Raw genomic sequence first — 15,933 nt, forward strand, 5'->3', positions numbered from 1 at the left:
GGGTGTTTCTAAAGCACGTAGTGCCATCTGCTGTTAAAAACTAAGCTCAGAATCGATGTGAGAGAGAATCGCGATGCATCGGAAAATATCAGAATGGCTCCAGATTCTTTGTATCGAGAATCGATGTATTGCCCCAGACCTACTCATTATTTACTTACTAATAAAAGTGACAAGGGGCTATCAAAATGCACTTTATATGACTTTTGCACACTATATTCCAAGTATTTTGAAGGATATTTGTGTGATTAACAAATTTACTGTAAGTTTACGTTGTTATTCACCTCTCTGTAGCTTATTAGACACTAAATGTTTGGTCTAGTGCTGTTAATCAATTAAAAAAACCAATTAATCATGATTAATCACATTCTAACATTAAAGTTTTTAATACATTTTTATATTACAATAATTTCACATTTAATCTACAAATTAATGAAGAAACAACATAAAGACAGAATATTTTAAATATTTGATCTAACAGGTAGGAAATATATAGAAATTATAATATTTATTATAATATATATAATATATAGGATAAAGTTATCAAACACTTCACAGTCTTCACTGCATAAATTATAAATGAAATATAGATTAATCCTTATTAAAGCTACAAAAGTTATTCAGTCAAGAGCAGTGAGTGATTTTCTCTTTGTCTTTTGTTCTTTGATAAACAGTAATGACAAACTTCACAGCAGCAGGTTTATTAGGCTGCTGTCACTTTAAGATCTGACACATCCGATGTTGTCACTGCTCTTTACGGTCATTTAAGACTATGCTTTGCTAAACGCTAGCTAAAGGATGACAAAAAACTGATGATGCATTATTTGCGTTATATATTTTAATGCAGATTTAAAACTGAAAATGCGTTAATTTTGACAGCCCTCGGTTGGTCATAAGATGCATAAGAACCAATGTCGTTTTGTGATAATGCACCAGTGCTTCAGTGCAGATGATTATCAGTAAATAACCACTTAAATTTCAGTCTGTTCCTCTCACAAACTTATTTTTGTACTTTTGTAATACTGCTTTTTTGTCATTTTTTGGGAATTGATAAACCCAGTTCACTTTCATTATACTGAAAAAGCAGTCATCATATTCTTCAGAAATGTACCTTTTGTGTTTCACATAAGAAAGAAAATCATATTGGTTTGTATTGTGGTTTTTTTTTTTAAAGTGAGCACTTTTGTAATTCCTAAAGATCTGATTGTTTTGGCGACGTTTTCAAATGTTGTATTTATAGGTTTTGAACAATCAAAACTTCTTGACCAAATGCTGTGAGCTAAAACTCTTAAATAATAGTGCAGATATGCTGATGTATTTCAGGGTGGAGGATGGGTATGTTATAGTCTCCATAGAAACACAGGAGCAAACTCTTCTGGAAAGTCCCTTCCCAAACGCTGACCACAATATGTCTGTGTATGTGAGTGCATGCGTTTAACATTTAGTCTAATTCTATTCACCTTCATAATGGGGTTTAAATTGCAAGAGTAAATTTTCAAAGAAAATATTACAGATTACCATTGTTACTTAAACTGGTATGTCTTAGCAAAATTAACAATAATCATGCGTATCTGAATTGTGTTTTCCAGCTGAAACAGAATGTTCTATTCAAGCAGAACAGAAAATTAGTTTAATATGGCTATTTAATTCAGTATTTACAGGGGCTTGGCCATTTCAACTTGAACGTGCGAGGCTTCCAGTGTCAGCTGCTTCCAGTTATTTTTGCTGTTATTTAGTCACTTCATGTTGTAAACTGGTATTTATTATCACATTATTTTAATTTATTATCGTAATCAAAAACACACTAGTTTGTGGCGAAAACAGTTTTATCGTTTACCTCACTTCATTATTCTTTTAAGTATTTTCCTATAGTGGCTAATGAATCGGAAGTCTTGCACATTCACAGGAAATAGCTTACTTCCGCATTTCAAATAAGTGGATAATATGGAATCCCCCCCCCCCCAAACCAGTTAAGTGCAAACCCCGCCCCACAGCCGATACTAAAGATTTCTGTGGTCATGTCAATTACAGTGATGATTGACTACACAATGCTAAAGCCTAACCTTAAAGTCACCATGAAATCAAAATGGACAATTCTTGTTTTTTTTTAAATGAAATATTTCAGTATTATAAATGATTTATCCATGCATTTCATTTTTTTATTTCATGTCATCTTTAATCAAAATAACTTGCAGCAACATGTCTTCTCTGATGATGCGTTTACTGGCACGGGGCGGGACAACCTGTCACTCACATGAGATCACCGCAATAGCAAACCATATTAATCAAACGATCCATCAATTTAGATTTTTGAAGCAGTTATGTTCATCTTTTAAAAATGTAGCTACGTTTTTATTAAGTAAAACGTACAGTGTAGTGTGTCCAGTGTACGTTGTAGAAAAAAATGTCAAATTATTGTCAAGTTATGTTTATCACAGGCTTTGTTTTACTCATAAATTGAAAACCCTCCTAGGAAAATCTCAAAGGAACCATTGGCAAATTAGTCTTCCGGGTTCTTACGTCATACCTGCACCACGAATCCATGAAACCAGAACTTTTAATAATAATAATAATTCCTTACAATTATATAGTGCTTTTCTGGACACTCAAAGCGCTTTACATATTGAAGGGGGAATCTCCTCGACCACCACCAATGTGCAGCATCCACCTGGATGATGCGACGGCAGCCATATTGGGCCAGAACGCCCACCACACACCAGCTTATTGGTGCAGAGGAGACAGAGTGATGAAGTCAATCAGTGTATGGGGATGATTAGAAGGCCATGATGGTCAGAGGCCAATGGGCAACTGCTTTTCTTGACAGTTGACTGAGTGATGAAGTTGACCAATGAAATCAGCTGCAGGTTTGTTTGGGCTGAACTGGTTTCATTTGGATAATTCAGTCAGTGTTGCCAACTTAGCGACTTTTCAGACCCCTTTAGTGCCTTTTTATCAAAAAAGTCGAATCTAGCAACTTTTTAAAGCGCCTAATGACAAATCTAGTGACTTTTTGGACATACCTCACAAAAAGTGTATATATATATATATATATATATATATATATATATATATATATATATATATATATATATATATATATATACAGCTTTATTGGACATCCAGCTATATTATATTATATTATATTATATTATATTATATTAAAATACAGTATGTGAGCATGGATTAGGAGAGAAAACATTAGGCAGGCAGAATGCAAGTATGATGTGATGATGTCACAAATATGCAAATTGACGCATGGCGTCATCTAGCGACATTTAGCGACTTTATGGGCAGGCTTTAGCTACTTCCTTTGAAAATAGTTGGCAACTGAATTCAGTTATTTATATAATTACACAAGGCCACAGGTAACTACAGACATGCTGATATTTGTGATGTTTTTGTTATATTGCTTCATAAGTAATATAAGAAAGAAATTAATATCGAGCAATTTACATTTCACTCAAAAATCGACCATTTTGTACATTTCTTCTAATATCTATCGCTGACAAAGTTCCACAAGAAGCCACAGCGTCTAGCTTTGCATATTAACGCACATGCTAAAAGCCGGTCTGGATCACTTTAAGTGGAGCGGAGTGACAGAGATTCATGGCTCAGCGTTTCAATTTCCCGTTCCCTGTTCTGAGCGAACTGAACATGTAGTGCAACTTCACAGTGTTGTTGTACAATCGGAACGCCATTTAGATTAGAGAAACTCATTGACCTGTAACATTAAACTCTAAAAACGTTTAAAAAATCTAAAATACGATTTGTTCATGGAGCCACAAACGTCATTATGTTTTTCTATACTTTTTAATGGAACAACCTCCCACCCCTTCTTTTTAACTGGGCCGGCCAACTGCTCCATATTTGGATTACACATTCACACACTCTTACGCACGCCTCCACACACTCACTCCCTCCGTCAAACACACACACTCACTCACTCACTCACTCGCTGGAGGTGGGGGCACGGAGAGATAGAGCTATTAGCTCGGGCTGCAGCAGACATCATTGTACGAGCGGAGGGGAGACGATTCCACCGGTAGTGCGCGAGAACGCACGGAGCCCTGGCAACACGGAGAGCCTCCCGCTTCCCTGCCCGTTATACCGTACAGTAAGTCCATGCATTTATTTAACCAGCTCAAAACTGGCTTTTGGGTTTGCTTGCGATCTGGGAAAAATGGCTGGGAACTAAAAGACGCATGAGGAAGCAGTATGACGTTTATTTAAAAACCCTTGTAAATATTTACTGTGACATTTGCACTAATTATTATGTCATCCTGTCTGCGATCGACCGGGAGAGATGTACAAGATATGCTGTTTGTCATCTCGATTAAAAATTATATAACTACTTTGAAGTAGCGCACGGGGAAGCGGGGCGGTTACTTGCGAGCTGTAAGCCCGAGCAGGGAGCGCTCTCGCCGGGGCTGGAGTAACTGCGCCACCCCGCCTCCATTCATCGCTCCAGATAGACTTCTAAACATCAATTTACCGGTGGATTAATGATCAGTCAGCTGTACTTTTTAAAGACACTGTCAATCGCCGTATCCGTGCGCACTTCTGCTGAGTCAACACTGTTGCTGGAAGGCTTTTGATGTGAAAACACAATCGCGGAAGTTTTAGTAAGTCTGTACTAGAGTTGCGATTTCAACCCGTGTGCACAGTTTATTCCACGACGACGTGTCTTTTTAATTGAGAATAGCCCGTACTAGTAGTAGGCTACAACAAATTTCTCTCCGTTTCACTCCCACTGTGTTTTAATACAAACTGGCTGTGTTTCAATGCCTAGTGAGCGTTATTTTTAGGCATCATAAAACGCAGTGTGGTTTGTTTGGCGCGTTCTGAATTGACTCCAATACTGCTGTCTAGGTAGGCAGCCTTACTAGGTTTGGAGACGCAGCCATTGAGTGTATCCCGTCGTGATGTCACTCGGTTCATCCCGGCTGGTTATATAATGAGCTGTTGCTGTGTATATTTCATGTGTTGGCAGGGCTGATGGGGCGCTCTATGCGTTGTGACCGACATGCAGTGCCGGGTTTTGTTGCTTTACTAAATAAACTGTGCAATTTAGCGTTGATTATGTAAACAGCTGGTTAAGACAGCCTTAAGTAGGTCTTTAGTCAGGGTCACTATCATGATATCACGTTATACTGTATTGTGAGTTCTGTCCATTAGTATGTAGCTTTGAGTTTGTGCAGTTGCATACTATATTGTATTGTACTGTACTGTATTGTGCAAATGGCCTTAACCATTTTGAATGGAGATTACTTTGCAACTATTCATTGCATATGTCATATATTTATGTACTGTAATGCAGATTACTATGATATGCTACACTATACTATGTATGTAACACATTGTTTTGACTTTTGAATTGAGCTAATTGTGGATATAGGTTTATGGCTCATCATGGGACAGTTGCTTATACTATGTATATTGCACTTTACTGTGTATGCTAAACTATACTGAATTGTATAAATGTCGTTTTTAATTTATTAATTTCATTTTTAGATAATTGTGCACAGGTTTACAGATGTTAAAGGATTAGTTCACTTTAAAATGAAAATTACCCCAAGATTTACTTGCCTTTCTTCTTTCTGATGAACACAATCGTCACGTCAGTTACGCTTTTTCCACAAGTTAAAGACGGACGGCGTAGGACGTAGTCTAAGCGTTTTGAACTGCGAGAGGCATTACACTTTCTTCGCAAGTTAAATACAGAAGGCAGTCTGGCGGAAGCTATATATTTTACTTTATAACTTGTTAAATATGGATATTTTCTTACTCAAACGCATTGCTTCAGAAGGCTGTTATTAACCCCCAGGAGCCATATGAATACGTTTATAATGGATGGATGCACTTTCTTCATACTTGTTGGTCCCGTTCGCTCCCATTATAAAGCTTGGATGTGTCAGGATATTTATTAATATAACTCTGATTGTGTTCTTCAGAAAGAAGAAAGTCATATACACCTAAGATGGCTTGAGGGTAGTAAATCTTGGGGTAATTTTCATTTTAAAGTGAACTAATCCTTTAATCCATATACTATACTATACTAATACTATACTATACTATACTATACTATACTATACTATACTATACTATACTATACTATACTATATTATATACAATTCTATGCCATGCAATATATGAATAGCTTTCACTTTTGAATGGACTTTATTGGCACAAGTTTATGGCTGATAGGACAAATGCAGCATATTCTATTCTATTCTATTCTATTCTATTCTATTCTATTCTATGCAACATATAGCTTTCATTTTTGTATTTAGTTGTGTGCAGATTTACAGCTTATAGGACATTTGCAGCTAAAGTGAAGCAAAAAATTTAATGTGGAAACATTGTTACCCCCAGAGGGCTGTTTAAATAGATTCAGTGATTCAGTTTTTTGAAGAGATTTAATTCACTTTTAGAATTTGCAGGCCATAAACAGGCAAAGAAAGAAGAAAGCCGTAGTGAGAAATGACATTTACAGAGCGCAAAATTCTCACATTGAATGTTGAAAGACCAGCATGTTCAAATAAATAAAGGCGGATTATTTGCAGGGTCACCGTGCTACAGTTTCACTGCGTTTTGCAGAGTATTGCCGCCACATGCATGGATTTCATGCTTATTATTAGTGTACATTTCCAAGGCTCTTGGATGATTAAGAAATTCTAGCGCTTTTAATGAAAATTCTATTGTTTCAGAGAGCGAGTGGATTAGTGTTTCCCCTGTTTTGTGTTTGGTTGTAATACATTTCAAACGGTATGGGCTGCCCTTTGCAACCTGGGGACTAAGCTGTCTGCTCTGATTATGTAGTGAATGCTTTTTTTTTCAGAGGGATTTGTGCAGCGGTGAATTGCTCGGTGCTATAACTCGGTAAGCAAATCTCTGATGTCCCCGGTACCACTTACTTTTAAATGCTAATGAGCAGTAATTAAGACACAGAGTATGGCCTAATCACAAGTGCACTAGTGCGTCTGCTCATTTGTTCGGTTTTACACACGCACACACCTGCCACTTATGAAGTGCCCATTCTTGCTTCTCCTTAGTAGCTGTGCTATTCAAACTACCACAGTGTCAATGGAGTTGAGTTTGATGAACACAAATGAGCTTGTGACAGATGCAGGCAGGGCTAACTTGACACGCTCGAGTGCCAGTGAAATATGGAGGGACACACCTCCACCTGCAGACACTGCTTACATAATTCTGCTGTGATTGACAGGGACAGTATCAGCCAATGGGTGAGTAGCGCCAGCTGGATAAGAAATTTGTTTACTCATTGGAGGGGTGGAGCCTAAGTCAACCTGGTTTCACCCTTTGCTGGAAAATAAGTCTCAAGTTAGGCCTATCCAGGCAAGCTCTTGAAGTACACTCCCTCACAGGTATGCATGCATGAACTCAAGACATGGGACGCATTGTTCTGCAGCATAAAAGGCAAATTAATGATACGCCAAGTCTTTCTCTGAGCTCTAACCTTTTTCTGTGATTGAAATCTGAGGGAGGACATTCCATGGTCTTGTCCCTTAAATCTAATACTTAATGGAGTCTGCGTTTACACCTTGGTTATTTGATCACAAATTGGCCATCTGTTGCTGTTTACAACTGGTAGCATGTTCCATATATACTTTTAAATTTTAATATCACCACACATGTCATGTTTGTGCAGAATGCTTTGTATTTTAAAGGAATAGTTTACCCATTCCATCGCAATTATCTTCATTCTGCAGAACACAAAAGATAATAATGTTTCAGCTGTTCATATAATGAAAGTCAATGGGATCCAAAAGTTTCAAGCTGGAAAAAGGAGTCCAGTGGTTTCATTTAACTTTAAGTCTTTGTATTTTGTACAATATCAACCTATGCTCATTGGACATACATGCCTCTATCTATATTTTTGCAAAACTCCAGTACATACAATTCACTGCTGTTTCCAGCTGAAATGAACACTAGAGGAAGTAAACACCAGCAACTTTTTTTTTTATTCTTTCACACAAATCATTATTATTGATTAATAATGTCTTATTTTCACATGGTTCCTTATGTTATTATGACCTCAAAACACTTTTACCATAGTGCATGATTTGTAAACTAATTCATTTTGATGTTTGCATCACATTACCAGATCAACATGAATGGCTTTTCTGATGAAGTAAACTTGCTCTGTAGCTCACTAGGTACATCATTGCACTTATGATGCAGATCGCTCGATAACAATCCCGTGAAGTATGAGTCACGACAAAAGGGTTTAGAGTTTAGTGTTGGTGGTATGTTATTTTCAAACACGATAGAAGATAAAACTGAACATATTTTTAGCTCCACTTCTTGGACATTTCCTTTGAAAGTGTTGCGAAACATGCTAAAAGCAACAAAAAATCATTTTGTTGTCACGGGCACGTATTTCCAATTAGCTTAAAATGGAAACAAACATTTAAGGAGCTATTCAGTCTCAAATCAAATCATATCATTGATCAACACATGCATACAGAACCCGTATTCAGTTATGGTGTCACATCATTAACATCAAACCTCAGTGGTGCTTGTGTCTTTATGACAATTTGATGTTAAGTCACATGACAAGCAAGAAGCATTGAAGTATGATGTTACTGACATGTCATCATATTGTATCCTGCACAGCTCAGTCATGGTAAAATGTAAGTTGCAGCAGAACTTGTTTTCTTATTGCGACGTACATCCGAGTGAAACATTTGTTGTTGGTTGGATGGAGGCAGATCTGGATGTGAGCTTGTGGTCAGCGGGACAGCGTTTATGCAGACGAAATGGAGAAGTCCTGTATACGTCACCAGAGAGAAGTCTGTAATTTCACCCAAAGATCCATTATGACATTTTGATTCAAAATTATGAGGTCAAAAATAATTAAAAAAATGCAACATGCATGTATGAATTGTTTACAATATCAAAAACATGCACTAAGAAAATAGATTTTCATTTCACGTTGACTTTAAAATCCTTGTTTTAGTGCAGTGGTTGATTGACAGGTGAGTAGGCGGCCCTTCAGTGCTTCCCTGGACGCCTCAGAACGGATTAGAGTTTACACTACAAATGCGATGTAGTCACATGTGTTTTTCGACTACCTCTGAATGTGATGTGAGAGATTTGTTCACAGAACATTTTGGACCCCATTTACACCTGTATCTCTGTCCACTTGTGATTAGATGCTAGTACCCTGTGTAAACGGAGTCTACAGGAGTTCAGCGTCCTTTCGCAGTGTCAAAGTCTCACAGCAGGGAGAGAGTATGAGGTGGGGGGGAAAGAGGCAAGGAATGGGAGGGGAATGGGATCGATTGAGCAATTCTGTTTCCAGACCTTTATAGCCCTTTTCTTTCATCTCTCCGCTCTATTCATTTACTCTCCCTCCATGGGCGCAGTACACATCCCCAACCTGCTTTTGTACTGCAGCGCTCAAGAGCTTTTTTTGATATCCAGATGAAAAACATTCCTTTCTCCAATGAGTGGATGTCAGCGTGCAGGCTGCTCGTCTTCCTCTAGACTCCCCATGATGGCTTTATCTAGAGCCTGAATTGAAGCTTTTTATTTTTCAGCTGAACAATGTGATGAACGTGAACGTGCTTGAAACTGTTCATTGTTCAGTGGATGTGCTGATTTCGTTTTTTTTTTTTTTTTTTTTTTATTTGCTGTATTTGGGTCCTCTTATTTTTTTTTGTCAAAGTGTGGCGCTTCAGGATCATCAATAAATCTTTTCATCCATCTAGAAGCATAGTTAAAAATAAAGCACTTGCATGAATAAATCACATGCAAGCCTCCAGAATTCATATCCAGGCTCTACAGTTTGGAGAGTAACATTCGTGTATATGGCTTCTGGACAGCCAGGAGTCATTTTGAAGTATTTTAAAGCCCCATTTAAGACTCATGTGGCCTTAACAAGTCAGAAATACTGTAATTTTGAGTTAAAAGCATATGAATGATCAAGCGAAGTGGTGGAATTCTCAGTGATACCTGGGTTGTGCAACATCAAAGTTGGTGGAAGGCAACACTGCAGTAGATTCAAGTAGGGCTGCATGATATTGGGAAAAAAAATCTCCTGCAATATAAGCTATATTGCTAAATGAAAAAATACAGAATTTTCACCAGATGACTTGAATTTTTGGAAAGAATTAATTATTCTACAATGATTGGGGTAATTGTGTTGCTGCATATGAAATAATTTTAAAAAGCTGAAATAACTTTTTACTCGGAAGACTTTTTTGAGTGATTTTTTTTTTTTTATGGTTTAATGATTTGGGGAATACTTGAAACATTTTGGTGTATATACTCTTCATAAGATCCAACTTAAACCTATTTCAGTAACCATAAGTTAAACAGACAGAGTTTAAAAAAATCTCTTTCCACTTTAGTTTCCACTGATTTTGACCCATTCATTATGACTATAAAATATGATTTTTTTTATTGTGGTTTTTATTAAAGGTGCCCAAGAACGTTCTTTCACAAGATGTAATATAAGTCTAAGGTGTCTCCTGAATGTGTCTGTGAAGTTTCAGCTCAAAATACCCCATAGATTTTTTTAAATTAATTTTTTTAACTGCCTATTTTGGGGCATCATTAACAATGCACTGATTTACACTTGGCGCCGCCCCCTTAAATCTCATGCTCCCTGCCACACCAGCTGTCGACTATATTACAGCGCATTTACAAAGTTCACACAGCTATTATAACCCTCAAATGGATCTTTACAAGATGTTCGTCATGCATGCTGCATGCATGCTTCGAATTATGTGAGTAAAGTATTTATTTTGATGTTTACGTTTGATTCTGTATGAGTTTGAGGCTATATGCTCTGTGGCTAACGGCTAATGCTACACTGTTGGAGAGATTTATAAAGAATGAAGTTGTGTTTATGCATTATACAGACTGCAAGTGTTTAAAAAATGAAAATAGCGACGGCTCTTGTCTCCGTGAATACAGTAAGAAACGATGGTAACTTTAACCTCATTTAACAGTACATTAGCAACATGCTAACGAAACTTTTAGAAAGACAATTTACAAATATCAGTAAAAATATCATGCTATCGTGGATTATGTCAGTTATTATTGCTCCATCTGCCATTTTTCGCTGTTGTTCTTGCTTACCTAGTCTGATGATTCGGCTGTGCAGATCCAGACGTTAACTGGCTGCCCTTGTCTAATGCCTTTTATAATGTTGGGAACATCATGGGCTGGCATTATGCAAACATTGGGGCGTACACCCCGACTGTTACGTAACAGTCGGTGTTATGTTGAGATTCGCCTGTTCTTCGGAGGTCGTTTAAACAAATGAGATTTATATAAGAAGGAGGAAGCGATGGGGTTTGAGACTCACTGTATGTCTTTTCCATGTACTGAACTCTTGTTATTCAACTATGCCAAGATAAATTAAATTTTTGAATCAAGGGCACCTTTAAATAAAAATATTAAACAAAATATAAAATATATTGCAATAATACTGTTGTGCTATTTCATAAAAAAATCGATTATTTAACAAAATTGATACAAATAAATGTATTTTATAGTACACTAGTAACTAATATTTACTAGTGTATAGTATAGTATAGTATAGTAACTAATATAGTAACTATAGTGTATAGTGACTAATATTTACATTCTAATTTCAGCATTTTCGAACATTAAACCACCAAGCTTGAATTTTGGTGGTTTGCCCGGCAAACAAATATGATTTCACAGTGAAGTGTGGCATTATGTTCACACGTGTGTGTGTGTGTGTAGCTCATGATATCGGCGTGGCTCGATTCACAGTAAATAAATCAAGTCACTCTGATACACCATAAATCAAAGCCTTTGTGATTGGATAATCGCATTAAGCTATATTGCAATATTGATTTTGTTTCAATATATCATGCAGCCTTAGATTGAAGTGAACGATTTTGCTGATTCCAGTGCTGCATATCAGTATTAATGCATTTTGTACAACAAGGTTCTGGTCAACAAATATAAAGCTTATGATTCACACACTGTGGGTGCTTTATGTAAATTAATCTTTTTTCATATACCATGCGTAATTAAATCAAAGGCTTTGTGAAAGTGATGCAGGCATATTCAATAATGTTTATCCACTTGTACAAGCTTATCAGGTCATCTACTGTTTATTTGTTTTGTTTAGTCTACTTCCGTATTTTGTTTCCGACTTAAACGTGATAACTGCTGCCTACCTTGGAAGTAGCAGCTTAACAGGTGCGCGTGAAGCATCAGCTGATCTGAGACTTTGTAGTGAAGATGGGCTCAGAAGAAATCGATAGCTGAAGTTCTGAATGGCAGAGTGTGAATAGTGTAGCGGCTCTGTGTCAGTGTGGGGATCGATGACCCCTCTATGGGCCGCTGTTCTCCTCTCGTGTGGATATCTGCATGCTTGGTGCTCCCTCTGGGCATATCCAGACATTAGAGCCACTATTGATGCTACTCTTTCACCATGAAAGCAACAAAGAAGAGCAAAGCTTCACGCTCATGTGCAGCTGGTTTAGAACACGATGAAAATCCTCTCTAAGCTTGTCATGGAAAAGGCCTGTTTCTGAAAGCCTTAAGAAGCACTCTCTTTTGGAGCCTCCTTAAAGGGATAGTCCTCCAAAAATGAAAATTCGGCCCTCATTTATTCAAACCTGTATGACTTTCTTTCTTCAGTGGAAGAGAAAAGTGATGATTCATGCTGATCTTACAATAAAAGTGAATGGGACCAAGTATCACACAGCTGAGATTTGCTATGTAGTATATTTCATGTAAAGCAATATATACTATATAGCAAATCTTTGCTGCGTGAAGATATATCTAAAGATATATGAAATGTATGTCCTTATTGACCAAAAATCTTCCTTGACAGTCGTGGTCACCATTTACTTTCATTGTGTTGGGAAAATCTCTACTAAAAATCTCTCAAAGATGAATAAATGATGACAATGAAATTTTGAAAATGTCAGTGATGAAATTTTAATTTATGGATGAACTATCTCTTTAAGGTTTCCCAGTTGTATGTTATGCAGTTCATCATTGTGCAACAGCCCTCAGGAAAATGACAGTCTAAAAGCCTCATTCTCAACATATATAGCAAAGAATTATGTATCAGTCTGTTATTGAGGTTCTGCACAAAGCTAGACCTCTGTGCAGTGTACATTCATGTCTCTCAACCTTTTTATCCCAGCAGTTGGCCTTCATTCATATTTAATGGCATTCGCTATGTAGTTTGGCACTAGAATTGCCTTATTTGTAATGAGGAACTTGGTAGGGCAAAATTGCCCACCTATTTTTAGGCTCCATACCGTCAGTCTCATGTTTCATGTCACTAGTAATTCTTTTAGTATGAAAATGACTAAATAATAGAGCATTATGTAGCCGAATATCTCATCTCTGCTTCTTCCTTTCCATCTGATATGTATTACGTTTTGAAATGGTAATAAATTTGGCTTGTTTTGAACTGTTTTGCATATAGTTCATAAACAAAGGGCAGCTGGAACCATTTGACCAGCATGTTATAAGCCCTGAAGCAGAGAACACACAAATGAAGAAAATTCTCGTGGAGCCAAGATGCCATCCTTCCTGATGCAACTAGGCAGATAAATAGGACCACCAAGTGTTCTCCAACCGCAAAGCATACTTCTGTCTACCCTCATGTATCATGCAGTACAAGGCGGGATTACAGATTAAACTTCCTTGGAGTGACGGCTTGATCATCAGAAGAGAAAGTGATGGGGCTAAGGTAGGGATTCCATGAGGAATGTATTCACTAAAATCTTCTTAAGAAAGAAGTTAAAGGCCCCTTTTACAAGATGTAATATAAGTCTGTGGTGTCCCCAGAATGTGTCTGTGAAGTTTCAGCTCAAAATACCCCACAGACCATTTATTATAGCTTGTCAAATTTGCTCCTATTTGGGTGTGAACAAAAACATGCCGTTTTTGTGTGTGTCCCTTTAAATGCAAATGAGTTGAGGGTGGAGCTTTAACAGCTCGCACTTCAGTTGCTGAACAACAACAAAACTGGAAAATCTCACGCAGGCAAAATGACGATTGTCACTAACGGTGTTCATCCTTACATTGTTCAAACCGGAGTCGGACACAGATGGAGAGACTCAGGAAGAAGTTACAACTTTTAGAATGCAACTGGACGTTTCTGAACTAGCATGTGCTGTCATGTTAAGCATTGAATTTACCCTCGTCTGGCTCGCGTTTACTGGCATGAGAGTGGGGCAACCTGTCACTCACATGAGATCACAGCAGTAGCAAACCACAACCATCCAATCAGTTCCCGATGGACAAAATCAAGTCCCGCCCTACAACGAGAAGCCGTTTCACTCAGATATACATCACAGTAGGGAAGAAAGAGTATATAAGACTATTGTCACAAAGGATTGGGCCCCAGAGGTGGGAATATACTGGAAGATGTCTCCACCTTGCCAGGTGAGAGGGATGTAGTGGGACCTTCCAAGCATCACGGGTCTCACAGTGGGTATCAGGATTGAATACTTCCAGCACAAAGGAGGATATGCACCGAGAGAGGAATTCAATAACAGGAAAACTGCATGGATACAAACAATCCGTGGAATACAGAAATCCACCCTTACCACTGTTATGTTTGGCATGTTAGAGTCTTTCCTTAAAATGCTTGCTGTATTATTCAGGTGACGTGAAGTCCCTAGCAACTCCTCACCTTGGTGAATTTTGTGGAAAGAATGCAGAGATTTTGGGCAGGGTGCAGGGACTTTACTACAAGCTGTACTTAGTGCAGTTACAGTACGTTGAAGGAATTTCCTGAAGTTAACGCTGGCCTTGAATAGACAAAGTGTGGTTTTGACAAAGGGGAGACGGACAAGAGAAAAAACAGGCTGACGCAAAGCAAAATACTTCACGCTGAGATAAAACAAGCGAACGGCCATCCCAGTTCCATCCCATTTCCCCTCTTAAGTGATGTCATTGGAGTGGTGGAGATGCGCCAACTTTGGAGGGAGAGGCGCTCCCCTTTTTTCGTGGAGTTATCCCTTAAAGTCTTTCCAGAGAGACTCTCAGAGGAGTCAGCCAAGTCAGACAAGCATTCCTCCCTCTCGCATCTCTACCGCTCTGTTTTTTTCTTCTTTTTCCATCAATCCCTCCAACAATGTGTGTCTGAGTCAGCCAGAGGTACTTAAAACGTAAATTGCCAATGTGGGCACATTGAGAACAATTGAGTGTGTTCATTACCATTATACAGCTCTCAAATCATTTGGAAAAGATCACAGATCTCATAAGTCTTATTTAATGACTGTTAGTTGTATCATATCGGTATTCTTTTGGCATTATTACTATTGCTCATGCTTAAGGTTAGGAACCTGAGTATTAAGTATTAAATAGCCTTCATGTGTGACATGTTAGTGCCACATACATGATATCTCAAATCATGTGGTTTATTTATGAGAGGTGTGTCATTAATTTTCTGAGTGATCTGACTTAAATGTTATGCCTAGTAGATGATAAAAGTGAAAAAATGTAGCCTTGCACTGAGGTTAAAATTCTACCATATTTTGTCTAAATAAATGAAAAAATTAATTAATAAAATTGTTAAATGCTAAAGTGAATAAGCTTTGCAACGTTATAATGTACTGTATGAAAAATGGATATTAATTTGCTAAATTGTTTATGATTGTTGTAAATTTTCTATATATGCTATAATAATACATAATATTAAATATATACTATTTATGGTATAATGTAAATCTTAATATATAATATTAAAGGGGACCTATTATGCCCCTTTTCACAAGATGTAATATAAGTCTCTGGTGTCTCCAGAATGTGTCTGTGAAGTTTCAGCTCAAAAAACCTTCTTTTGGATTTTGGATTTTATGAGAGCTACACATTCCAAAAAGGTTGGGACAGGTAGCAATAAGAGGCCGGAAAAGTTAAATGTACATATAAGGAACAGCTGGAGGACCAATTTACAAC

The 15,933-nt window shown here is 37.5% G+C and overlaps 1 protein-coding gene across 3 annotated transcripts in view; it reads left to right on the forward strand.

Moving 5' to 3' along the window:
- The window catches only part of atxn1a (ataxin 1a), a 143,437-nt gene that overhangs the window by 22,486 nt on the left and 105,018 nt on the right, over positions 1–15,933 (forward strand). For 2 of the 3 annotated variants that reach the window (XM_048201346.1, XM_048201345.1), the window contains exon 1: positions 3,669–4,111. The exons of the other annotated variant lie outside the window; for it this stretch is intronic. The gene's annotated coding sequence lies outside the window, so the exon portion shown is untranslated. Of the gene's footprint in view, positions 1–3,668; positions 4,112–15,933 lie in introns of those variants that run through there. 3 annotated transcript variants of the gene reach the window in all.

The sequence above is a fragment of the Megalobrama amblycephala genome, linkage group LG9, assembly GCF_018812025.1.
Source record: "Megalobrama amblycephala isolate DHTTF-2021 linkage group LG9, ASM1881202v1, whole genome shotgun sequence".
Classification (NCBI taxonomy): Eukaryota; Metazoa; Chordata; class Actinopteri; order Cypriniformes; family Xenocyprididae; genus Megalobrama; species Megalobrama amblycephala.